Raw genomic sequence first — 27,452 nt, forward strand, 5'->3', positions numbered from 1 at the left:
CCTCTTTATACTAGCTATGTTCCCTCTACACACTCAGTGTTGACCCAAAACATCAACTATCTTTTTGTGTTCACAGATGCTTGCTGGCTCATCGAGCTCCTGTTTTTTTTTTTGCTCCTGTTCCAGTATCTGCAGACTTTAGTGTCACCAACCAAAGCTCTGTAGCTGTGAGAAATGTATTACATTTCAATGTACTGCAGTATACATGCATTTCCTGCTTTCCCAATTGAGCTGATTTGGACTTTAAAAAAAATTAGTCATTATGGAGTTGACTGTAAGGAAAACCTACTGGGAGCAATGCAATTCTTTGGCAATAGCATGAAAATGCTTGAAAACATATGTAGCCTATTTTAGCTTACACTGGTTATCTCCATGACTTTAAAAATAAAATTTATGCGGTGTAAAACAAATAGTCAATTTGGTATTCGCTGTTCTGTACAATTTAACATTTAATTTCACCCCAAGGATTTTGGATTAGGGGACAGGATTCCATTAAGAAGTCAATATAGGGCGGTTGTCTATTTTATCAAATTGTTACAACAATAACATTTATTTTCTGATAAAAGAATCTAAAATTGCATAATGACAAACCTCTGTCATGTCTTGTATTCTGAAGATGAGCTTTATTTAATCGAGCTTTCTTCCCTTGCCATATATATATGACATAATAAATGACTCTAATGTATCAAAAGATGATTTTGGAATAAATGACAAATAAAGATTTTGCTAAGATATTCATTTTGACAGAATTAATGTGACTGATCATAGTCTGAGAAAGTGGCAACCATCCAAATAATATCATCTTAGTTTGATTAAATAAAACTGCAAAATTTTATTTAGAAGTTTTTATGTTCTTAGTCATCATGATACCTAGATATCTTTATTGTTCGTTGTTCTTTATTGTTCGTTGTTCTTTATTGTTCGTTGTTCTTTATTGTTCGTTGTTCTTTATTGTTCGTTGTTCTTTATTGTTCGTTGTTCTTTATTGTTCGTTGTTCTTTATTGTTCGTTGTTCTTTATTGTTCGTTGTTCTTTATTGTTCGTTGTTCTTTATTGTTCGTTGTTCTTTATTGTTCGTTGTTCTTTATTGTTCGTTGTTCTTTATTGTTCGTTGTTCTTTATTGTTCGTTGTTCTTTATTGTTCGTTGTTCTTTATTGTTCGTTGTTCTTTATTGTTCGTTGTTCTTTATTGTTCGTTGTTCTTTCACTATCTTGAAAGGGAAATTAGAGTATAAAGTAAGAGCACCCTTTAATGGTGACAATTCACTTATATGTAAATTAAGTTTATAGCCAGCAAACTTACAAAAATTTATAAGTAATGACAATATATTTGGAATCGAGTTCTCTGGACTAGACACAAAGTAAAAGACCATCAACTGCCCTAACTGAGTTAAAATCTTTTATTTAAAAAAAAACTTCTATGTGGGCAGTTTTAGGCTCATCCTTGCCCTTATCCATTCTAAAATTAACAAAGATTTTAATAATGAGACTGACCGAGACTAAGAATTTGGGGATTTTTGGTCACTGGTCTGATTCTGTTTAATCATCTTTTCCAGCCCTCCATTTTAGATGCAGGTTTTGAAGAATAGAATCAGCTAGGGATTAAAAACTTTAAAGATCTTTTTATTCCACAAAATTTTGCATCTTTATAACAACTGAAGGCAGAATTTAATTTACCAAATAGACATTCTTTGGGTATTACCAAATTAGGCATTTTATCAGATCTTCCATGTCTTCCTGATATGAATTCTATAAATTAACTTTTTGAAATACATTTTCTACATAAAAGTAGAATATCTGCTTTATATTATAAAATATTAAATATAAAGACTGTTTCCTTAATTAAGATCAAAAATAAATGGGAGAACGATTTTAGTTTATCCTTCTCAGAGGAAGATTGGTTCACAATTCTAGGCCTTATTAATAATTCTCCTCTGTGTGCTAGACAAGTTTGATTTGATTTAAAGAGGTACATAGAGTACACTTTTCTAAAGTTAAACTATCTTGAATTTATCCTGATATCAATGTGATAAATGTAAAAGTTTTGAAGCCTTTTTGATGCATGTTTTGGTCATACCTCAAATTAGGACAATTTTGGACAGATTTTTAAAACCTTTTTGGATACCTTCAGGATCAATTTTGAACCCTGTCTGTGAATAGCAATATTTGGTTTCTCCAAAGATGAGAATATAAATTTAATGTCAAATTAAGTATCAAGTTTTAGCATTTTCAGCATTGCTGCCCAGAAGAGAAATCCCGTTGAAATGGAAAGATAATTTTTCCACCTACCTACTTGCAATGGTTACAGAATAATATGTCCTTAGTGAGTCTAGAGAAAAATTAGACCATGTCAGGAAAATTAAGGTCCTGTTTGGTAAGCGATGGGGTCCATTTATGGTTTAGTACCACAATTTGATTATTTAAAGTACATGGATGTGGTAGGTTGTATGCTTTTCTGGACTTCCGAAGGATGCAAATAACAATTCATCCTTGTTTAGTAGGAGGGGTTAGAGCAATTGTTTTTTTTCATGGGGCAATAAATACTTACGGATTTGTCTGTGATTTCATGTTCTATCATTAATGTACAATATGGATAATCAATACAAATATATATTATATTTCGTTTCTTAAGAACCTATTATGTATATGTTTTCAATTAAAGTTTTTTATTATTGAGTTTAAGGATAAATTCTTTTTAAATTTTCTCCTTTTGCATGCTAAGCTCAGACAAATGTTGATTGGGCCATTGAATTCACCAGTGTTTGTTCTTGCATTAAGCAATACCAATAACATGGAATTTGATTTAAAACGAGGTCTAATCAATGAAGATGTATTAATTTATTTTTTTGTAAGGAGGTTAATCAGACACTTGAGGACAATTAATTTTCAAATGTGCCCTGGTCCTCTCATAAATATTGTTTAAATGTTGACACATTTTAACCTCATCATCTAACAAATGCTTTCAGAATGTGCGACACAAAGCAAAATACTATGGATGTGGGAAATCTGAAAGAAGAACTGAAATACACCAGTTAGAGAGCAGCTGCAGAGAGAGTGAAACAGAATTAATGTTTCAGTTGATGAAATTTCATCTGTACTAGAAAACCTAACCAGTTGTCAGCAAGCACTGGGGAATGTTGAAGGGACAACACTAAAGTGGCATGGTTGTGTAGCGGTTAGTGCAATGCTTTTAATGGTTCGAATCCCATCCTGTATGCAAGGAGTTTGTACGTTGTCTGCGTGGGTTTTCTCCGACCATTCAAAATGTACAGGGGGTGTAAGTTAAATTAGACAGCGTGGACTCATAGGCTGAAATGACCTGTTATCGCCTAAGTATATATATAAAAAAAAGGGGAAAGTCGGGATTGATTATGGTGCATGAAAAAAAAGTCATGAAAAGTAACAAAGGATGGATCTAGAGAAAATAAAAATGTGAATAGCAGAATCACCATCTGAAATTGTTGAACCTAATACAGAGTCCAATGAATGTGCCTAGTCAAATGATGGTGGTGAACCACAGACTTGCATTGACTTTCAATGAAATGATGTAGGAAACTCAGCACAGAGGTCACAGTAAGAATGCAGCAGAGAATTCAAGTAGAGCCAACAAGAAGCAGAGGGTCATGGACGCATTCTGTGAACAATTCCCAATCTGATACGGTCTTCCCACTGAAAAGGAGTTGCATTATGAACACCAAATATATCAAACATGAAGAATTTCACGCAAAATTTTTTGTTTAAACTAAAATATAAATGGGATCCTTGGCAAAGCAAAGGGAGGTGATAGTGCTCCCTGTGGTGAATGTCTGCCAAGCTGCCTGTCTCCCCTCTGGCGAGTCTTGCTGTACTAACATTGGCTGTGCATTATCTCTATTGTTAAGGACACACTCCTTGGGTATAACTGTATATGCACCCATTGTCTTTCATTATTGTACCATGAATTTCTGCTAATAAAAGCCATGATTATTGTTTTACCACATCGTCTTTGTCTACTTCAACTGACACTTCAATTTTATTAGCAGAAATGGATACAGCATTCAACCCAGAGTGGCTGATAATTGACCAGTCTGCCCAGAGGGCCAGAGAAATTTTCAACCACTAGGTTGCTGGTTTCAATTACTACATGGTCGATGAGGCAATACAGTGGGGCCACCTGAACTCTCTGCCTGGTGAGGTCCCTTTCACCGTAATGCAAGGAGCTACCACTCTGGCTATAGCCCGGGAATGTCTGACTGCTTATTATGCAGCCCCATGGAATGTGGTGCTTGCTTCACACCAGTTGCTGACTAGATGCCAGAAACCTGGGGAAAGTGATGCTGCCTATGCACTGGCCCTCAACTCGCTGGCAAACGAATGTGATGTCAGGGCAGTCAATGTGCAACAACACCGCAATGCCTTGAAGCTGGATGCTTTTGTCAACGAGATTGACTCCAGTTACATCCGACAGAGGCTGCTGGAGACAGAGCCCGTAACCTACGACTGGGCAGTCGCTCTAGGCAAAACACTGAGAAGTGCCATGTGGTCCAGTGAAATGGTAGAAACCAAAAAGGAAACATCCAGGAGTGCTGGAACCCTGAAGGAAAAAAAAGGGTGAACTCCTGAAAATGCTACTTCTCTGATAAGAGCTGGCACCCCAGACAGAAGTGCCAGGCTCTATTTGCTACCTGTAGCTATTGTGGGAAACTCAGCCACTTTGCTAAAGTGTGTAAGGCGAAAAGTACTCCCACTGATAAGAGGAGAAGTACCAAGAAAATGCATCCTGGAGCTGCAGGAATGGAAGACAACTGTGAAAAGGGGGAATCTTCAGACGAGCAGGCTGAATCGACTTCAAGTGACGGCGAGGTGAGATCCCCTGTGATAGCTCAATTGACTGTAAAGCTTGGGGGATATTACGGACTGAAACAGTCTACTATGAAGGGGGAGGTGAATGGTGAGACTCTTGATTGTCTAATAGACTCGGGGAGTACTGACAGCTACATCCACGAGAAAGTTGCCAGAGCCTTAAATTTGTGAAGATATCCAGTGAACCGTAAGATATCGATGGCATGTAGTGAACTTACAAAAACTGTACAGGACAAGTGTAAAGTTACTTTAAATTTGCAGGGACATTGCCTTGCTGATGTGTGGCTCTTTATTATGCCGGAGCTCTGCACCCCTGTGTTACTGGGGTTAGTTATTCAATCTCAGATGAACAATGAAGTGTGGGTAGTGGCCCACCGAAATTTAACACAACCATCCCCCGTGCTAGTTACTGCGGTCTGTTCACATTAAAGATCAAAGCTCCTTCCATTTTCAGTGATTTATCCCAGAGTGTCAGCTGATTGCCACTAAGAGCCGTTCTTACAGCAAAGAGGATCATGAGTTTATCAAAGCAGAGACCCAGAGACTGCTTAAAGAGGGAGTAATTGAACCTAGTAAGAGTCCGTGGCGGCCCCAAGTGGTAGTTGTGAAAAATCACACTAAGAGACAACTGGCTATTGACTACAGCCAATCAACCATTACACCAACCTGGATGCCAACCCCCGCCACTCATCAATGAAATGATTAATCAGATAGCGCAATAGAAAGTGTATTCCACTATCTACCTCAAAGCAGCTCGTCACCAAACCCAATTAAGAAAAGGGAACAGCCCTATACGTCTTTTGAGGCTGATGGGGGGGTTATACCAGTTTAAAAGGGCACCTTTTGGGGTCACTAATGGTGTGTTTGTGTTTCAGAGGGAAATGGATAAGATTGTTAGGACGTATGAGTTACAGGGTATGTTTCCCTACCTGGATAATGTCATTATCTGTGGGGAAACACAGGCTGAGCACGACAACCACTTAAAGAAATTTTTAGCAACAGCTAAAGAACTCAACCTTGCATTTAACGAGGGCAAATGTGTCTTCAATGCGACAGAGCAACCCATTCTGGGCTACATTGTTCGCAAGGGCGAAATCCGCCTTGACCCGGAAAAAATGACCCCCCCTTAAGAAGTTACCACCCCCAGACTCTGTAAAAGCCCTTAAAAGGTGTATGGGATTCTTTCCCTACTACTGCAAATGGGTTTGGAACTACACCATGAAGGCACGCCCTTTGTTTGACACTAAATCTTTTCCTTTCCAATGGCCTTGAAAGGCTTTCGAGAGAATTAAAGATGATATTGCCAAAGCTACGCTCTTGTCCATTTACGGGGATGTCCCATTCCAAGTGGAAACTGATGCCTCAGATTGTCCCTTGGCAGGAACCCTTAATCAAAAGTGCAGACCTGTGGCATTCTTCTCCCGCACGTTACACGGACCTGAACTTAAACATCCTGCCATTGAAAAAGAAGCCCAGGCTATTATTGAAGCTGTTCACTACTGGAGACGCTTTCTAGCCGGCAGAAAATTTACTCTTGTCACTGCATCATAGTTGCATGAGAAATAGATTACCTCGAGTAAATCCTTGTGAGATGCCACAGAAAACAAAGTACAAAGAGGAAAAGAAGCCATTAGAGGATTCTTCGGGTGTTGCTGGATGGTATCGGGACTCAGATCAGATGAACAGCATAAGTAGAAAATGTTCAAACCATTTTTTTTCCCATTGCACTTTGTATATAAATTCAATTCAGAATATTTTAAGAAACTAATGGGTTTTGTCATAATTGTTAGGTATTTCTATTTGATGTTTGTATTCAAAAAGATTGTGAATGGATCATTTTCATTGATCAAATTTTCTAGAGCATGTCCAGTTATTGACAATTTCCGTGCTAATTTGTTGATTATTTCCTTTTATGCTTTTTGCAACCACTTTTCTGAGCCATGAAAGATTTCCTTGCCATAAATCCATCAACTACTTTTCCTGGACAATTCTGCCATTGCAGCTGGGAAATGAATTTAATTTGGAGCAGGGGTTGGGATACAATAGAGCTCAGGAAACCTTGAAATAAGTTCACTGCACTGTCAGTTACTTACGTAATCTCATTATAATTTTATTTTAGTTTCTTGTCCAACCAATGGCAATGGTCATGATAAAATACAACCTCATCTCCTGTATTTAGATGGCATGTTTAAGCGTTATGGACTTGGAAAAGAGATCTAAGTTGGTGGCAGAATGGAATCCAAACTGGCAAATGCTCTGCCCTGTTTAGATGACAACTTCCGAGACATGCTGCCAGAAACTGAGGAGTCGGATACAACTAACACCTCTTAATGTGTGGTGGAAGCAGTATTCTCATAGAATTAGTGAGAGAAGCAGTTCAAATGTGGTAAATTAGTTAGGAATAGCTGGCAGGGCGATGCATTAACTGATATTCACCTAAAGATTATTCTAACCTTCCTCACTCTTGCCAAACTTGCTTGCTATTCATCACATTCACCTGGAGCAGCATCCATATTTCCTATGAACTGCCTCACATCCATACATATTCTATCAACTGTTACCTCCATCCTCTGCCATAATAACCCTCATCATGTGCACTTATCTGTCCCTAAGCATTCATTGGCTGATAATCTGCCATGACATTCACAGATGTGCATCTTCTCCTCCTTCCTACAGGGCACAGGATATCAGTGAAAGAGTGATCCTCTGTACATCAATCAATCAATTTACATGATATGAATACCACTGGGATTATGACATTCCCGGATTTTGGAGTTAGGAATATGGAATTACAAACAGTTAAATATGACTCAAATGTACCACTATGTCTAGGTTTCAACACTAATGAAATGTCATGTTTTTCATAACCATATCTGCCCACATTCGCAAGTGACCACGACTAATCTCCCAAAGGCTTTTTGTTGCATGGTACAAATCAATTGATCATGGTAAACAATGATTCATCAAAAGAGGTAAAGCTCTGAAAGGGCACACCATCAGAAAATCAGATTTGCTTTTCACTGGGATTAGTTTGCATGTTGTATAAATTTGAACTTCAGTAAAACTGATTTCTGTTTATATTTCAAATCTCCAGCATCTGCTTTTTTTAAAAAAAAACTTTACGTAAAATGAATGATTGGCGACTCTCACTTTTCTCAAGTAGGAGGACAGATCCAGTGGTGAAGGGTCCACTCTAAGTTCAGATCTCTGCCTAGTTGTCTGCATGAAGACGAAGCTTGATCAGCACCAAATGATGTGAATTGTAGTGATCTGACTTCAGAATTAACTCATTCCCATGACGTAGGAGAGGTTGGCTTTTGGCATGTAATGTTGTAAACCTCTGAGATATGATCTCCTGAGGATTGAGTGGACACACTCATAATGCAACTAGTCTCTCCCCTTAAAAATGTTTTGGTGCATGCTTTCAGTGCCACCACACAGTTTTGAAATTCAAACATCTACCTCCTTGAATAGATTGACATAAACTGATGCTCCTCTATTGTGACTTCAGCTTAAAGAATCTGAAGTCTTTGAATCATGCTCTTAACTACTGAGATGCACTTGGCAGTTTTTTGGGTTTGGGAGTCTCACAGAGCTCCATGTGACTTTTTTGTGGGCTATCCAAATTACTTGGCAGTTGTAGGACCCATAAAAAATATGTGCCCACTCTTTCTGATTCACACCACTGTTGTCAGACCTGGAAGACAACCTATTAGATGCACATGTAAGGAGTCGACCCAAATTCTGATATGTCTGTACCAGAGTGCAGAAAGGATCTGGAAATGAGTGAATGTAATCAAGTGAGGATTACCAAATATTGTGCAACAGAATTAGCCAATTGACAACCTATCTTTCCCAAGAAGGATGCGCCCCACTCCCTTTTTTCTTTCTTTCTTTCTTTGGCTTGGCTTCGCGGACGAAGATTTATGGAGGGGGTAAATGTCCACGTCAGCTGCAGGCTCGTTGGTGGCTGACAAGTCCGATGCGGGACAGGCAGACACGGTTGCAGGGGAAAATTGGTTGGTGGGGGTTGGGTGTTGGGTTTTTCCTCCTTTGCCTTTTGTCAGTGAGGTGGGCTCTGCGGTCTTCTTCAAAGGAGGTTGCTGCCCGCCAAACTGTGAGGCGCCAAGATGCACGGTTTGAGGTGATATCAGCCCACTGGCGGTGGTCAATGTGGCAGGCACCAAGAGATTTCTTTAGGCAGTCCTTGTACCTTTTCTTTGGTGCACCTCTGTCACGGTAGCCAGTGGAGAGCTCGCCATATAACACGATCTTGGGAAGACTCCCTTTACTCTCTAATAAAATATAGAAGGTTGCAGGTTTAATGAGTCACTGTTAATTTTAATATCCTGACTGCTCCCAAACACAAGCTTGGGAGTCTGCCAGAAAATCTGGGGTTTAATTTAATCATCATACAACAAGATTCAAATTTTTATGATTTTACCAGTTCTGAGATACGGACTTCTTAAACGCTGCAATTCATAGTCTTATTTGACTTGCAAAGAGATAGTTGTGGTCCTTCCATGACCATTGAATAACTAGGTAAAGAGAAGAAACCACCAACGTTATATGTTCAGAGATGTGGGATTCATAATCACTGTCTGTAATAATGGCTGTCCGGAGAGGAATTCTGTGGATTGAACTGAGATTTTTCCCTTGATTGTGGCTGAGTAATCAATGCTGGTGAGTAAATGAGGCATCACCCAATTTTGGGCATGTTTAGGGACAGATAAGTTCAGCTGTATCAGAATATGGATTTATGAGTCAGATATTTTTGCATACCTTTGTACTGCTTTTTCTGGTGTGAGCTTGCCAAAATGCATCAATAGTATTTTAATAAGTAAAAATGATCTGGGTTCCCACACCCAGTGGTTTTGTTGCTCCAAAATAAATGACAGAAAGCCTTCAAAATACATCAACCAGGTGAAAAGTGAAGACATCAAAATCTCCCCCTCTCCTCCCAAGCTTTCACAGGGAACAACCCTCTAATCAACACTTCTGCAGGATCAATGACTGTGCAGATAACCCTTTCATTCTTGTGTAACATCTGAACATCTCAAATACAAACAAATGTAGTGCATGACATGCTCTCAAAAGTCACGGTCATGCACTTCCAGAAATCTTGCCTCAGGATCACTACAGGCTACGTCTGCTGATCTGCGTCTGTCAAATGTTACAAGTCACTGCTTACTATTGTTTCAACTTCAAGAAAATCTCTAATGTTGTTGGGATTATGCAGTGCACATACTGGTTTCTGCATTTGTGCACTTAATGCCTATTCAAGATCAAACTAACTCTGTTTAAGGCATTTTGGGGATAGGTGTAAAAGATCAGGTTTGTGTAAACTCATTCATTAAAAACCCATTGGCCAACAATGCCCATGTTGACCTTTTGCACATCCACAGTAATCTTATTTGCCAGCGTTTGAACCATATCCTACTACACCTTGTCTATTTAGTCTAAATGCCTCTAAAATGTAAAATACCTCTTCATTGTACTAGGTTCCACCACCTTTTATGGCAGCATGTTCCAGATATCAACCACTTCCAGTGGTGTTTTTTTTTTAAAAAGTACTCCTCAAATCCCTTTTAAAAACTCTTTCCTCTCACCTTAAAACTTGCTTGTTTTTAAACCCCTATGATGGGGGAAAAATTTGTCTGTCTACTCTTTCATCATCTATCAGATCACCTTCAACTTCCTTTGCTTCAGGGAAAAATACATTCAGCCTTTCCAATCTTTCCCCATAACGATTCTTCAATCCAGGAAATAGCCTGGTGAATTTTCTCTGTAGTTTCTCCAATGCATTCACATCCCTAATGTAACATGGCAACTAGAACCACACTCTGTACTCCAAGTGCAATCACCTTTCTTTTTGTAAAGTTGCAACATTATGTCCCAACTTTCATATTCTATGATCTTTCATATGAAACCATGCCCTATGCCTTTTTAAACACCTTGTCCACCTGTAGTGCCACAATCAGGGAAGTATGGATTTGGTTCCTCCATGTCTCAATGTTCGTCAGCCTTTTTTAGTTTCTCATTCTATAATAATTGACATTGAGTATCTGGTAACCCTGAATTTAGATATAGCAGGAGCTGACAGCTTGTCTGCAGCAGCTACTCCTAACGACGATTGGTGCAGGAACTTGGATGTTTGGAGCCATGAACAACTTTTAATTGGATGGAAGTGGACATTGGACTGCAGTGAGTTGTGTTCGTAGTGGAACATAGTGAACGGAAACAAATTTGAGCGGATGCTGCAGAGTTGTGGAACTCACCTGAAGGAGGTATGGAGCCGAGAGATGGACGTAAAGGTTAAAACCTTGTGTTTTTTGATTTTTTTTTTCATTTTATGACTATCCTTTGAAGGATAAATTGTTTTTGTAGAGTTACCATAGTTACTATGACATCATGTTGTAATTTCTGGGCTAATGCGGAGCCTGTCTTCAAGTCTTAGAAGAACCCTGGAGGAGGTGTAAGCATCAAAATACTTTTCTTTGAATTAATCTTATTAATGTCTTAATCGTATTTCATTTTAATTATCTTAATTTTGGTTTAACTGTTTAAATATAATTATCATTATGTGGAATGCTTTATTTACTCAAGTTATGAAAATCTTGATGCAAAGTTGTGCAAAATGGTTATATCAACTAATTAAAGGTTACATAAAGCTGCAACTATGAAGTTTGGTTTATTGGAGTGATAAGATTGTCATTCAGAATATTGAAGCTTGCATTTCTTAGAAGATAACATGTTTTGAAATTGGGAAATAAGAGATTAGAAAGTGTCATCTACAGAGGTGGCCGAGCCACCCACGTCATTGGAGGCTGGGGGCTCTTCATTGTACTAGGTTCCACCACCTTTTATGGCAGCATGTTCCAGATATCAACCATTTCCAGTGTTTTTTTTTTAAAAAGTACTCCTCAAATCCCTTTAAAAACTCTTTCCTCTCACCTTAAAACCTGCTTGTTTTTAAACCCCTATGATGGGGGAAAAATTTGACTGTCTAATCTTTCATCATCTATCAGATCATCTTCAAAGTTGGTCAGAGGTGACTATTATCAGGCAAAGTGGGAAGGACGAGCGTCGGAGGCAGTTTCCAGTGCTGCTGGGCTCAGAGTTGGGAGAGATGTGCCAAGGCCTCGTGGATAAATGAAGGACTTGAGGCTGCAATATCTGGGCCTCATGGGAGGCATGGCGCCGGAGGGCTCAGACCCCATGAATTTATGACTGCAGTAGTTACGTTCCCTACTGCTGGTGGACTTGACATCTGTGGAGGGATTGGTAACCCAACCTGCTGAAGGCTGCGTGAATAGAGCTAGCAGCAGTCCCTCATGCTTGGGGAACATTCTTCTTCATCTAAAACTGGCAGACATTTTATAACCTCTAGCTATAACCTGTCTCCTTGTATGATTGTCTGATTTTCTGAAAATTGATTGTATGTGGCATTGTATTGTTAGACAGCTTTTGTACTGGGTCAGAGGAACACTATCTTGGTTTTAATGCTGTATGGTGTTAATTGCGACAAATAAATGTTACCTGACAGGGTAATTCAAGAGTAACAGATTATATATTTTATGTTATTGAAGGGGATAGATTTTGGGAGTAGTGTAGGACACAAACACTTCACCAAACAGATCTCATTTAAAATGCCAGAGCTCTACTCAAGCCAGACAGTCCAGGACCCAAGTGCTTTTGCAAAAACTTTGAAGAATGCCTATAGAAACTTCACAAGTAGGTGTTAATTGGACACGCTGTGGAGTAAGAAGACTGGGCCCAGTGCCGCAATCTGTCTGAATGCAGTTTGCTGTTCTAAGAAGGTCATGTGATTTTGCAGCAAGGGAGAGAGAATTGTTTTCTGCAGCATTGCAAGCTGGCAGCTTGTTTAAAACCTTTGTGGTCCATACAAGAGGAAATGGCTGGGTAGAGTGTTTCACCTGAAATAAAGGAAACAAAAAGAAACTCTGTGGTGATCTGCAGAAGAAGAGGTTATCCTTTGGGAAAACTGATAGGGCAACTTTCTTCAGCAAGACACTGAAGTGGTTGATCAGAGAGAATCAGTTTGTGTGTGTGTCCAATGAGCAACAAATCTCTCTCTGTAAACTGATAAGAACCTTCCTGAGCTGTAACCATTTCACCGTTTCCACCAGAAAATTTATAAATGTTAAATTCTGGGCGCAGTAGAAGAATTGCCCTGAACTTTGAGGAATGAGAAGTGAGACTGGACTGTGAATCAAAAAACTTTTCTGAACTTGTACACGTTTCATACACATGTGCTTAGAATTCAAAAGAGGTTAAGTTTGATCCTGTTTATGTTTAAAGAAAATTAGAAACTACTTTTGTTTAAGTAACATTTTGTCTTGGTGAATTTCTATTGCTGCTGGGTCTTGGGGTTCTCTGGGCCCGTAACACTCAGTGCTGGAGTTTTAGCCTAATACCATCTGTAATGTTGACGATCCAGAGTGTAATGGTATGGATTGTGTGTGCTAATTGGCTTGGGCTGGCCCACCTCCTGATGACACTCTTACCTGGACTCTTCCCCTGGGACCCAGGCCATAAAGGTCGGGCCACCTTTCCCTTCCCTGCACTTCCCTGGTCTGGATCTGGGCCAGCTCCAGTTTTTTGTGCAATAAAGCCTATTGTTCCCCTCAAGTCTTTGTCATTGCAATTATTGGGGCTACTGATAGTGCCCAACACAGAGCTAAATTTCTGAATTGAAGGCAAGTCCAGTATTAACAACAGAAAAACATCAATGTACATTTTTTTTGGTAGCTCAGCCATATGATTGAGATACAAAAGCGTAACTCAATTTTCTCTAAGGCACCAACATAACAAAATACCTTGTATTCACGGAGGGGAGAGGGGCATGAGGACTATTCATACATATCTAGTACAGACCTCCATGAGATGAAATTGCACCGATGGAGGCCAGAGAGCAGATCATCCATCAGCTGCGGAGGATGTGTTGAAGACAGACTGGAGAGATAAAAATAAACACTTTAAAGAATCTATCAGTTTCTCAAGAATGCCTCAGTAATTGAGCAATTGGATAATTTTTAAAGTTCTCAAGGAAATTTCAAAATTTAAAACAGTGGAATGCATAATGTATTTGACTGCTTTTAAAAGAGCACTTTGAAAATGCACACTGAAGTCTTCAAGTCATGCAGCATAGAAACAGGCATTTTAAGCTCACCACATCAATGACAACCATCATGTTTCACCATACTAATGCCATGTTTGCATTAATTCTATATCCCTCTGTACCCTACTCATCCAGGTACTTCTGTTCATTCAAGTACCTGTCCAAATACCTCTTAATATTGTTGCTAGTTCTACCTCTACCACCATTTCTAGCAGTTCATTCCAGATACCAACTATGCTTCCTATGGAAAAATGTAGCCCACAGATCCCCTAAAAACCTATGTCTTCTAGTTTTAGGCATCCTGCCACTGAAAACAGACAATGACTACCTACCCGATCTATGCCTCTCATAATTAAAAGTTTCCGTATGTTTCTTTTTTCTTGCCATTTCACAGCCACCTACACTCCAAGAAAAATAGACTTAGACTTGACTTTCTTGATCAACTCAAGCCCTCCAATCCAGAAGCCATTATGTCACAAAATATCCAACTTGCTCAAAGGTGTCCTAATGATGTTTGGGAATGTTTCAACATGGGATTGCAATGTTTGACTTAACTTCCATTAACTTAATTTGACCATTAAATAAATGGTCACAAACTATTTTACTTCATGTAAATAACAATTCTAAAGGCATTCAAAATGTTTATATGATTCTTAAGACTTAACCTATTCAGTGAGAAATATACTCCCATTAGTTCAAAGAAGTCTAACTTGGTGATCAGCAATGTTTGAAATATGGGGCTGCAATGTTTGATTTAACTTCCATTAAGATAGCTCATGCGAAAAAAAATAAATTCAAAAGCATTTGGAAACATTTATTTCTTTCTCAGACATAGTCCTATTTAATTAAAAGGCATCATTTCACAAAGTCCTCTTAACTAGCTCAAACAAGTGTTCAGCCGTATTTGTAATCTGGGGTTTCAATGTTTGATTCAACTTCCATTAATTTAACTCGGCTATTGAGTGAATGGTATTGAACTATTTTACATAAAGAACAATTCTAAACCTGTAAATTATTTCTAAGACTTGTTTAGTTAGTAGCTACTGTTTTACAAAACCAGGACAAATCAATTTATAGTCACCCAGGAGATTGTAGACACTGGATCTGAAGTTGTACGCAATTTGCTGGGGGAACTCAGAAGGTCAAGTGGCATCAGTGGGAGAAAAAGAATGGACGGTTTTTGCCAGAGCTCTTCATCGTGTGAGAACGTCAATGGAGAAGCAAGTACAGAGGACAAGTGAAAGGAGCAGGACAGTGGCCCATGCAGGATTGGTGGACCAGGAAGAGGCAAAAATTGGCAGCTGTCAGACAAAGGGGGAGAGAGAGAGGCAAGAAAAACAAAGGGGTCAGGTGAAGGAAGATGAATCGTACATGGTGGAGTGGAGTCCCAGACTGCCAATACTGGAATTAGATAAGTAAAGGTAAGAATGGTGGTATAAAGAGTGACCAGAAGTAGGTGGAGGAGCAGGTAATGGTGAGGAAACAGGAAGGCTGCAGAAAGACTTGGACAGATTAGGAGAATAGGCAGAGAAGTGGCAAATGACATACAATGGTGAGCATTTTGGTAGAAAAATAAATGGGCAGACTTATTTAAATGGGGAAAAATTTGAAAATACCCTGATAGAAAGGGACATGGGAGCCTTCATGCAGGACAGCCTGAAAGTAAACTGGCATGTTGAGTCAGTGGTGAAGAAGCCAAATTTCATGCTGGCATTAATTTCAACAGGAATAGATTATGAGAACAAGGATGTGATGTTGATGCTTTATAAGACACCATTGAGACAATCACTTAGAGCAGTGGTTTTCAAACTGCCCCCGAACTCACATTCCACCTTAAGCAATCTCTATGCCATCAGTGTTCTGTAATTAGTAAGGGATTACTTAAGGTGGAAAGAATAAGGTTGAAACCATTGTTTTAATAGTACCTAATTGACTCATTATGTGCTTCGTTTAATAACTCCAAAGGAAATGGGCCAATGACAATTTTTCTCAAGCAAAATATTTCAATAACAATTGGGCCTAGTGTAGTGCAGTGGTTCTCAACCTTCCCTTCCCACCCACATACCATCTTAAGCAATCCCTTACTAATCACAGAACACAGGGAATACTTAAAGTGGAGTGAGTTTACTGACTTAAAAGTATTGAGCAGATTTGTGCTCCTTAATTAAGAAGGATGTGTTGACTTTGGAGAGGTTTCAGAGGAGGTTCACAAGGAAGATTTTGGGAATGAAAGGGTTATCATATGAGGAGCATTGAAAACTTTTGACGTGTACATCAGAATTTGGGAGAATGAGGGGGATCTTAATGAAACATTTAAATGTTGAAAGGAATGGGCAGAGTAGATGTAGAAAGGTTGTTTTCCATGGTTGGAAAGTGTAGGATATGAGGGCACAATTTCCAGTTGAAGGACTTCCACTTAGAACCTGATAAATCTGAGGGTGGAAAATCTGTGGAATTTGTTGCCACAGGCGGATGTGGAGACCACGTCATTGGATGTATTTAAGGTAGAAAATGATGCCCTCGCAAATCAAGAATTTTTCAAAGGTTATGAGGAGAAGGCAGGGCAGTGGGGCTGAATGGGGAAAATGGATTAGCTCATGATTAAAAGGCAAGGCAGATTCAATTAGCTGAATACGGTATTTCTGCTCCCGTGTCTCACAGTCTTATGATTTTTAAATGATATCCAAGGGAGGTGTTGGGATGGTGGTGTGCACAGAATGAATAGGAAAACGTCAAAATCACGTGGAAATGTGCAACAGCCATAATAATCTTGAAAGTAACCATGAGAATCATGATTCCTTTAAGCAGTCTGATGGCTTTCATTTAATGTCATGCTCAACTGCATGAGATAAGGTCCGGGTTGGGGTTGATGTGCATACTTGGGAAATGTCTGCACTAACTACAATTCGGTGTTGCAGGTGGATCTCTCTGATGCTACCATTGGTCAATAACTTAACAAGATGGCATCTTGTGCATTCTCCACAAAAAACATTCGGTGATTGAGTAGCACCTAAACATTTATGCTCAGGAGCCAAATTTGGAACACTGTCAATACAAAAGCAACACTAAAAATCTCTGCTTTGACCTCAATTGGAGGATGACATTCAAGTGCAATTTGGGAAGAACGCCAAAGTCTCATCAAGGTACAGAGAAGCTTTACATGGTGTAGACATGAAAGACTTAAAGAGAATTAGGAAGATCAAAAATTATTTAATACAATAGAAAAAATGAGAGGTGCTTTGTTGGAGTAGCTAAGATGAAACTACTTTCAGGCACAGGAGGTGGGTAAGCAAAGAACAAACTGAAGTTTATTGGCAGATCAGAGTTAAGGAGAATGCTTTCTCTCACTGATTTGCTACATTGCGAAAATCAGTGCTTAAAAATGAGGTGGAAATGGAGTCAACAGTTTTTTTTTGAGAATTAGATAAATGAAGGAATAGATTAACTGGATTTAGTGGAAAGGCCAGTAAAGTGGGACTATCTGCATTACTTTTCAAAAATCTTGCAGTCAAATGGCTGCCTTCAGTACTTCCTCTTTTATCATACTATTTTTGAGGCACGTATTGTTCAAAATGATAAATTATGTATAAACACCATTCAATACGCTAGTGAAATTATTGATTGTGTGGGATGATGAAAGACCTGCTAAACATGTAAAAGAATTATTTTCCCCTTGCTATTGCTAGCTGGATTCAAACTTGCCTTGCTTTCTTAATAACAGGAATTATCTTGTCAAAGATCGCTGTCCCTGCATTTTACATAGAGTGCTATTGACGCATACTTAAGTGTCTAAAAATATAATTTATTTCTTCTGCCCAAATTGGACAAGTAATAGACACTATTACTTAAGATGTGGTTCAGTAAACAGCGTTTTCTGCATTTCACCTTCTGACAAGCATGAATTAATCAAAATGATCCTCTGGCAAATGTCACACCAAAACATTTTCACATTGTTTTGAAAATATCCTATCCCCCCACAGTGATAATATCTGTTGAATGGAGTAACATTATTTTGGTGATTTTGAAGTTTGTTGATTATACTTGTGGGATGCCTGTTGTTTTCAGATTGCTTTAAGAAGCTTCATATTTTATTTCTTTATATTGGCAAAATGAAAGTCTGAGGGCATAGTTTATGAACATGAAGGTATTTTGGTTCACAATTTTCATGCTCTGCCATTAAAAATTATAAAAGTTTAGAACAATGATTCTCCATGTTTGCAAAAATGAATAGGGATCTAAATTGTGAAATGTTTCAGCATTTGTTGGACTTGGAGTTTTTTTAAATCTATTCTTATCTATAGCAGAATTACTTTCTCTGATCATGTGACTGAAATAATATGTCTATTCTTTTAGAATGTACTGATAATTTTAAAAGTAATAATAATTAAGCATTTGATACTTATTTGGAAACACTCAGCTGGTCTGACAGCATCTGTGTAAAGAGAAACAGTTAACATTTGATTATGCCTGAATTGGATTTTTTTGGTTGATAAAGAATCAGCACCAACTTGTGGACTATGTGTGAAAGAAGCTGTGATGACTGTGCTATTCCAGTCCATGACAAGCTGGTAGGATGACAATGTTATGGAGCTGCTCAGAAGTGTTAATTCAAAATGTAAACTGACGTTCAACAGTTTGCTGTGTTATGAAGCTCGCATAACAAGCAGCGATAGGCAATGAACCAGACAGTGTTTCATTTTAAAACACTAATTTTATTTCTAACTTTTAAACTATAGACTTAACTTTTAAACTGTCCTTAACACTAAATCTATCCCCAGCTATGTGCAGGTGTACTAGTCTGTTGTGTCTCTGTGTTACTTGGGAGGCTTCTTCAATAACTTAGAGATGCAAGATTCAAATAACAGAAGAGACTTTACTTACTGATGTCTTCCACCATCTCAGGAAACTGTTCACATTCTTACACATATACAAATGCCCCACAGTGGGGTACTACAATGAGAAGGGGGTATTCTTACATGTTTACAAAATACTTCAATTATTCTGACTAAAAAATATCCTTCCTTCTCAAGATGAAGAAAAATTGTGTTCTTGATCACTTTCTTTCCAGTACAACTTAAGTAACTGAACTTGTACACTAGTTTATTTACACAATTATTTTTAAATAATTCTTATTGATCTTACACTGGTGGCATTATGCGGCTTCGCCATCTTATGGATTTGGCTGCGACCATTGGACTCTGTTGCTGGTACACTTGTAGGTGGTGTAGCTTATGCTTCAACTGACAACTGCTGTGTTGATGTTTCAATATTAGTGGTTCTCTTGATACCTCACTTGATATTGGTTTTGCTGGTATTAAATCTTTCTGCTTCATCACATCTATGTCGGCCGAATGTGAATCCTGTTCCTCCTCAGCTGATTGCCTGAATCTGTCTCAACAATGTATGATCTTGGGATCTCAGCTTCTCTGATGACCTTTGCTGGGGTCCATGCTTTCAACATTGGCTCTTGTTTATTATAATGCTGGCGTCCTTCTTCTTGCATGTCAGCCAGTCTTCTTGTTTCTTCCTGGTTGTCTGGAGGATGCATTTTACTTGGCAGAGTTGTTTTGTATCTCCTGCCATTTAGAAGTTCTGCTGGGGACTTCATCTGGATGACATAATTAACAGATCAATTGCAACACCCGGCAGCTATCCAAACCTGGAATTGCTGGTCTGTCTGCATCTACGACGTAGAATGTACAGAGAATGTTTTTTCCCTTATAGCAGCCATTTGATCTTAGCTCTTCCTAGCTGTTTGATCATGGGTCCACCATAGGCCGTTAATGTGACATTTGCTGTTTGTTTCTCCAATGCACTTTATGTTCTCTGGGAACACCTGGTAGTAGAGTCTGAATGGAAGGACGTTGCTTTGTGATCCAGTATCCAGTTTCACCTTTAGGTCAAATATCTTAGGCTTGTTCTGGATTGTCCTCTGTATTTGGATTCTTCTGTGCAACTCACTTCCTTCTTTCATCTCGTCTGACATCTCGTGAAGGTGTATGGATTCTATGTCCAGAATCTATCAGGGTGTCAGAGTCCTCATTGTTGTTTCCTTTTATGAGGTGGATCTTCTCCTTGTCTTTTTTCTTCATTGATATTATTGTTTTCTTCATACCAGACTTGCACATCTTCGCCCAGTGGTTTGCTTTACCACAGGCTCTACATTCAGAACTGTACGCAGGGCATTTGTTTTGGTTATCGAAGCGGTGTTGTCATTTGGTGACATTGAGTGAGAGGTTGTTATTGATGCACTGGTACATTGGTACAAGTTTTCAATCTCCCTCCTATATGCTGACTTTATTGCCCCTATTTATAAAACCCACTACCGTGGTATTTTCAGCGCATTTCTACATGTTGCTGTACCGAGCCACACAGTTGTAGGTGTAAAGCGAGTAGAGGGCTAAGTACACAGCCATATGATGCTCTGGTACCAATGGAATTTGCAGAGGTGATGTTCTTACAAATCCTCACTGGAGGTGAGGAAATCTAGGATACAATTGCACAAAAGGGAGTTGAGGCCCAGGTCTTGGAGTTTGCTGATATTTTGAGGAGATGATGGTGTCCAATGCTGGACTGTAGTTGATATATGCATCATTGCTGTCTAGGTGTTCCAAGCATTTGTGCAGAGCCAGTGAGATGGCATCCGCCAAAAACCTATTACTACAATTGGAGATTTAGAACAGATCTATGTCGCTACTCTGACAGGAGCTGATAGGCTTCAACACCAGCCTTTCAAAACACTTATTACAAAGAACATTACCTTTGCCCTGACCTATTGATCCCTACTCCACAACAATCTAATTTCTTTCCTCCCTCATACTCATGACCCTCTATTTTCCTTCCAATCTTGAGCAAAACAGCCCCTGTACCCACCTTTGATGCATCCCACAAGAATGCTTTCAACCTTGCACCTTCCGAAATTATTGAGGGATGAGCCAAACTTTCTTAAGCTTCTAATAAAGTAGAATCATTGATGCGCTCTCCTGAGTGTAGCATTCATGTGCTTGGTCCAGATCAGGTGTTTGGGAGATGGCTATTCCTAATCATTTAAGCTATCTATGCTTTCCACTTCAGTTCTATTGATGTAGACATAGTGTGACATCTTCCCTCTCCTGAAATCTCTGATCGTCCCCTTTGTCTCATTGATGAAAAAGGTTCTCTTGGCACCATGCCACTAGTGTTTTTTTTATCCCCCTCAAATCTCCTTCCTATATTGTCTATTTGTTACTTGATGCTTTACATGTTATTGGCAAATTTGAAGATGGTGAGTTTGAACAACATTTGGCTGTACAATCATGGGAATGGAGGGAGTAAACAACTGTACACGGGAGTACTCATCCTTAAGAACAAAACTGTTGAGCTTCAAAAAAGACATATTTCTGCATGACTTGTCACACAGAATACTCTTTGTTAAATGAAGGCAGCAGAGCTTTCAACAGAATTGGCAAATTGTGTGTAAAATGGGTTTTCAAAGTCAAAAACTCTTTCCCTTTGGGGAAATTAACACATTGTGATGCTGCATCAGAGACCAATGTTTGCTGAAGTTTCTTCAAGCCATTAACTAGTTGTCCAGTCTCTACAAAATGGCTATTTCATGATGTGGATCATATTTTTTTCTGTCATATTAAAGTTACAGGCATAGCATATCAATCAAATCCTAAAGTAAAATTTCCAGTTCTTAAGATAGATGGAGTTGGAGCACCTCTAGAAATTCATCTCCAATCCATACTACTAAAGACAAATCGCAAAAAAGTGTAAGGTAATGCATGTTTGCCATGACCAAAAAATAAATGGAGTGGCATATTGCAATGGAAAAAATGTGATTCTGTATCTGGCTCTAAAGTTAGACTGAGTGAGTAGGTGTAAACCTGGCAAATTGAACTAAATGTAGAATGCACGTACAACTAAATGTACATGCATCTTACTCAGCGAAATCAGAAAGCAAATTATTGAAATGGAAAGTGACTAAAGTATAAATGAGTACAATACAGAATGATCTAAGTTCCTTGTACATGGATCACAAAATGTTTAAAATTTTAATTTCTAGATACAATTTATGAGTGTTACCAATGTATACAAGAAATGTACAAGGTGTAGGGTACATGCGCTAGCTCACAGCATTTACAATGAGCTCAACTGTATGTTAAAATAAACCAGATCCTGTGTTTCTACATCAGAGAACTAGCTTTGCTCAAGCCTATTTTAACTCAAAGTCTTACAGTGGGTCACCCTTGAACCTCAATATTCAACCTCAATCATCATACCCTGCCATTCGTGATCACTTCTGAAATTCCCCAATATGGCACTTGACCCGATCCATCCATCTTGATCTTTCTCCAAAGCAACATCATGTCACCTCAATCTCAGTTGAAACTCATGATCTACTTGTTCTTCCATTCTGGAGCAAGTGGAGAAAATATTTTTTTCTAATTACTGGTATATGTGTGAGGCCTATTGTATACAACCATCCCTCCTCTGTCCCTCTAGTCAGACCTCAAGCAGAATTGAACTTTACAATGGCGGAACTATTGGCCAACTTGCCAATGATTCTTTTCTGGAGACGCATGAAAGACTGTAGATGCTGGAATCTGGAGCAAATCTGGATTAACTCAGTAGGAACTTAGCAGCATTAGTGGCAGAGAAAGAATACTCGGCCTTTCAAGTCAGAACCCTGCAAAAAGCCAGAATGCAGAAGGGAGATGACCAGTATGGTCAGGATGGTAGGAGTTGGACAGGAGCTAGTGGGAGATTTGTGACCAGGAAGGGTGAAAGGTAACAGACAGATGGGGAGTTGGAGGGAGTTAATTGGCTTGTGCCAGACAAATAATTCCTCAATACTAATTTCCCAGCAGCAATCCACCATGGGGAACACATCGATTATTTTCTTTCCAACATTTACAAATGGCTTAATTTATCAGTCTCATTTAAGACTGAAATATTTTGGAATTTAAGTTTCTTAAAGTAAAAACAAAAATCATTTGATAACTGGTATAATCAGTGTAAATTTTAAAACTCAATAAATCCTAACTGCCTATGCCATCTTTATAAACACTATTTGGAGTTGATGTGCATTTCATCCACTTATCATCTTCAAAATGGGCATGAAGCAAAATAATTTATTTATGGAATGGCCTGACCAATCTTCTTAATTGGCAAGTATGGAATTGGTGCCTTGAATCTACGTATAGTTGCAACCCGTCAGTATTGATTATACAGGACATGCACCTTTGAGACTTGAAGCAGCAGGACTGGTCCCAGAGCTTCATAATCCCCTCCTACTGCCTTAGATCATAGAACTTTCCCATGGGAAATTATATCCATGCCCAGTTATACACAAGTATTGGATATGGATCAATGCAGGCTCGGCGACATGGGGGGGTGGAGGGTGGGGGGGCATTTGCGGCACATGCCCCCAAAATGAGTTATTGTGCCCTCCCACCCACCACATTTCCACAAATACCTCCACAAAGAATGAGGGAATCCCCCCCAACACCGTCTTGTAGATTCTGCAGGAATGCGGAGGGGCGCTTCTGATGGGTGGAGCAGAGCTTCAACTCATTGGTGATATGGAAAAGGTCCCATCAGACAGATTGCTCATTCACCAATGATCAAAGAATGAAACAACAACCATGGAAAATAACTGCCAATCCCCAAATTTGAAAAGCCTACCAAAGACAAAAAAACACAAATCCATTACAAATGTGTGTTGCATGCAAATTCCCCACTTCCCCAGGCACTCTCTCCTGACACACTCACAACACCATCAAGTGTGAGTTCATTCCAGGATTAGAGATGCTGCCAATTGAATTATCCCATGTTTTGGAACCTCTTCCTCTATCGGAACAAATGCCAACTCACAGAATCTAGTTGCAGCTGTCGTCGTTCTTTGAGGGAATGGAATTAGATTGGAGGAGTTCCTCTTTCACAGCCTGCTGTTGGAGCTGCAACAGCAATGTGAACACTTACTGTTATGTGGGTTAGAAAATTGGATTGACGGTACATAGAAATAGATTGCAGTCACTTCAAGGTACTCATTCCACAATTAAAACATCAGCACAGCGATAAACTGTACATTGCTCACATTAACGTGCTCCGATGGGGAAAAATTCTCGATACAGTCTATTGGAAGAGATCAGCAGCTGTGGAGGAACTTGAGTTTGGAATAATTTTTAAATTTAAATTTTGATATACAGCACGGTAACAGGCCCGATCAGCCCACGAGCCTGAGCTGCCAATTACACCAATTATCCTGCAATCCATGGTATGATTTGAAGGGTGGGAGGAAACCGGATCTCCCAGGGAAAACTCACGCAGACATGGGGAGAATGTACAAACACCTTATAGACAGATTCGAATCCCAGTCCTGATCGCTGGCTGAGCTAAATAATCAATGTTTTGGGTCGGGTCGCTGGAGATGGAAAGCTCAGTGGGAGAAGTAATCGAAGGACGAGACGTCCTGGCAGGGAAGGAGAGGGTGAAAGTCTTGTCTCGGTGCAGAGAGCAAGAATGCAAAAATGATACCGGGATGAAAAAGGAAGTGCCGCCGCTTATCTCGGTCAACATTAAAACAATAAGAACCATCTGTCAAAGCCAAAATAATTGCAATAACTATTTCTAAATGCGAGTGCTCTGAAAAGCATCACTAGGAGGTTGCACCTGGACCCTTTCACCACCTCTTGAATGGTAGTTTGTGTCCCCCCCCAATGTGGTTACCCCTAATTAGATCTCTTCTGATGCCAAATCTGGATCAATGTCATATTAGTTATAATCAGTTTGTGCTGGTGAGCCATTTTCAATGTTCATTGTGAAGTAAGAGAACATTAACACTGATGTTGTGGATATTGCACTGTGTAATTTAAAGGCATCAACCCTCTTTCCTATCCAACATATTTAAAACTCACATGAACATCTTTGCCTGCCTGAATTCTCAGATTAAGAGAATAAAACTGCCATCTGAAAAGTGACACAATTATTGCACCGTGGCTTTATTGTTTTGAAAGTTGCAAATATTTTTCTCACAAAGCAAAGAGCTCCTTCAGAGAACACAACCCTTTGAGTTTCAAATACACCAAAAACGTGAGTCTCATGTTTGGGATCTGCCGCACCCTTCACTTTGATTTTACATCTTTAGTACTGCAAAATAGCACGCTCTGCACTATTTGAGAGCCATGAAACATTTGTTGTAAGCTTACAGGGGATGAAGATGTGAGCGCAAGGCATTAATTGATATTAACATACCTAATTTAGAGTACAATAATCCCCTAGCATTCCCCCAAAACTTCATCAGCACTAAGATGGTAGCACTTACGTCAAACACCATGGAGTTGCATTATAATCTGCCTGTTCTGAATACTGCTAACAGATGTTTTCCATGCTCTAAATCAATGTAGCTCCTTGTGTGATTTGCCTCATAAAAATGGTTACATTTCAATGATACCATACTAGAATTCTAAGGAAACAGATATTACAGAGAGTAATTTTGTTCCTTATATTTTGATATCCCACTGTCCTCATTACACCAGCTATCCATCCTCATTACATGATCAATCTTAATGAAGACTTTTAAAACATTGGCAATTCTTTTTTCTCCTGCTGATGCTACCTGGCCTTTTGAGAGCAGCTTGTGTTTTGCTCCAGATTCCAACATCTGCTGTCTCTCCTACATCTCCTAACATCTTTAATGTTTATTTTGAATTAGAAGAGTGATGTATCCCTAAATAGCTTTGTATTGCCAAAATAAGAATTTCTCCCACAAAAGGAAGTAGCTGCAATATTTGTCTCCCTTCGTATTCAACAGCATTACCATAAAGTGCCCTATTATCTATGAGGTCAGAGATTAGTTCCACTAAGAGACCAACTTCCACATTTGTCAAATTATTTGCGCTGCCTAGAAAGCACAAAGCAGAACTGTGATGCAATTTTTTCCACTTGCATCTCCAACGACACCCAATGATCCCAAAACTTATCAGGATATATAATCAATATTACTGGATTTCCCCTCAACCACCTTTAAGTCCTTCCATGCATTAAGGCTGTAGTGTGTCCAACCTGCAGTATTCACTGCAGCTATAATTTAACCATCTCATGAACAACGATTACCCTTGAGAAGATCATGGACTGCATGAGCAGTACAATACCACTACTTGTCTGGAAACATTCCTGCTTGCAGGAAAATAAATGAAAGAACAGCAACGAGAGTGTGCGAGAGCAGGACTGTTTAAATAAGTGAGATCTATAATTGGAACAGTCAGAGTTAGAGTGGGGTATGAAGGCTTGTGCTCGAGACTTCGGTGAGCAGAGGCTGAGATGATGGCGCAGCAGTTGAGGTAAGGATAACCTTATCGAAGAACAAAGATTTAGCAAGATGGCATAGGTAAGTGCAGGTTTTTTTTCTCTAGACAGTTGGAATGGCAGTCAGCACAGGGACATGTTTCTCATGCAGAATGTGAAGAGTCAGGGAAGCCAACAGTATCCCTGATGACTTCATCTGTGAGAAATGCATCCAACTGCAGCTCCTGACAAACCATGTTAGGAAATTGGAGCCAGTGGCATAGCCACTGACAATAGGGGAGCGAAAGCACATTAAAAAAGGAGCCACGACCATAGCTTTGCACATGCACACGTTTTGTAACCAGGCACAAAGGAAATTAATGTGCGTATATCCACAAAGACTAAATAACTTTAAATTCATTATACATTTTTATTTTGTATTTAACAAAGCAACTACAACCACTTCTTTTGTCTAGGCTTCATTCTAGCAAAGAAATCGGAAATCTTTCCCCCACTGGCTCTAAGCCCTCCAACCTCCCCACTCTCTCCCATCTAATGTTCCACCCATCCCAACCCACCCTTACCCCCTCCTCCAACCCTTCCTTCTCTCCCTCCAGCCCCTTCACTTATTTTCAAATCCTCCCTCCACCCTTCACTGCCCAACTCATCCCTCTCGCCTCCTTTCCCTTCCCCTTCTAACTACATCTCCCTTCCCTCTGTGCCCTCACTGAACTCACTCACCTTTCCCACCCCTCCTCTCTCCCTTCTCCTGTATCTCCTCCCTCTGCATATTCACAACCTGCTGCACCTAGCGGGTACCATCATCAAGTAACAGCGGAAAGCCATGGGAGAGCAGCAGAGGCAGAGTCTTGGTGAGCGGTGCAGGCGGGACAGTCCAGCCTCGCTGCTCAACGATGAGGTCCCATCACAGGATCATCGAGAGGACAACAGGCCCACGAGGACGAGTGTGTTCTGTCCCATTGCCACCAAGCATGCCTACACATGGCCAAAAGTCACAAAAATTACAATCTTTCTCTCTGCCCTGGAACACCAAAAGACATAACGTGGCATGTTTTGTGTTGATTACAGTAAATCTTCAGCTGACCACAGAATCCAGTACTTAACTTGAGTGCATAAACCTTATTCTTGGAATGTTTTTCTGAGTACAGCTGTGATCTCTTCCCTGACGAGTAATTCC

The 27,452-nt window shown here is 39.5% G+C and overlaps 1 long non-coding RNA gene across 3 annotated transcripts in view; it reads right to left on the reverse strand.

The window, feature by feature from the left end:
- Positions 1–1,087: 1,087 nt before the first annotated feature.
- Positions 1,088–27,452, reverse strand: part of LOC138737622 (uncharacterized) — a 76,036-nt gene continuing 49,671 nt past the window's right edge. For all 3 annotated transcript variants that reach the window (XR_011341075.1, XR_011341074.1, XR_011341073.1), the window contains 2 exons: positions 13,741–13,818; positions 1,088–1,211 (listed from right to left, as the gene is read on the reverse strand). This is a non-coding gene — a long non-coding RNA (uncharacterized lncRNA). The remainder of the gene's footprint in view (positions 1,212–13,740; positions 13,819–27,452) is intronic.

This window comes from Narcine bancroftii, chromosome 6 (assembly GCF_036971445.1).
Source record: "Narcine bancroftii isolate sNarBan1 chromosome 6, sNarBan1.hap1, whole genome shotgun sequence".
NCBI classification, from domain to species: Eukaryota; Metazoa; Chordata; class Chondrichthyes; order Torpediniformes; family Narcinidae; genus Narcine; species Narcine bancroftii.